We start from the raw sequence: 552 nt of genomic DNA, 5'->3' as shown, positions 1-552 counted from the left end.
GTTCGTGTTGTTGCTAGGCAAATTGTTTTGCATATTGCAATGGACTGTTTTTTTTTCTTAAAAGAAGAAGTTTTAAGAAAATATAAAGGTAAACTTATAAAATAGTTTAAACTGAAATCAACATTTCCTGTCCAAATATTTATTTTATTTGGTGAGTGAGTATAGCCGTTTAATAGGCAGGAAAATGTATAGCTATGCCTTAATTCTTGCCCTAATCGAGAAACTTAACACATGGAATATGTGGTCTTACTGGTCATAATAATGTTGCAAAGTGTTGTAAAATAATCTTTATTAAATAATAATTTACATGTATTCACTCTTGAATGGTGAAATAATCTGTTATGTTAACTAAATGTTCGGTTGATTCATAGTAATTAATAGAAAACGACATTTCAGGGAAAAAAAATACACACCAAGTATTTGCATCAAACACAAAACTTTCAGAATGCTTGTCTGAGCTCTTTAAGAGAAAAAAGTGCTTATTTTAGAGTAATTTCATAGAAACGGTAATCAAACCAAACTAAGTTTGTCCATTAATCATGATCCAGATAA

This window comes from Sinocyclocheilus grahami, unplaced genomic scaffold, assembly GCF_001515645.1.
Source record: "Sinocyclocheilus grahami isolate Dianchi unplaced genomic scaffold, SAMN03320097.WGS_v1.1 scaffold3599.1, whole genome shotgun sequence".
Taxonomy (NCBI): domain Eukaryota; kingdom Metazoa; phylum Chordata; class Actinopteri; order Cypriniformes; family Cyprinidae; genus Sinocyclocheilus; species Sinocyclocheilus grahami.
Note: the sequence above shows the minus strand (reverse complement) of the source record.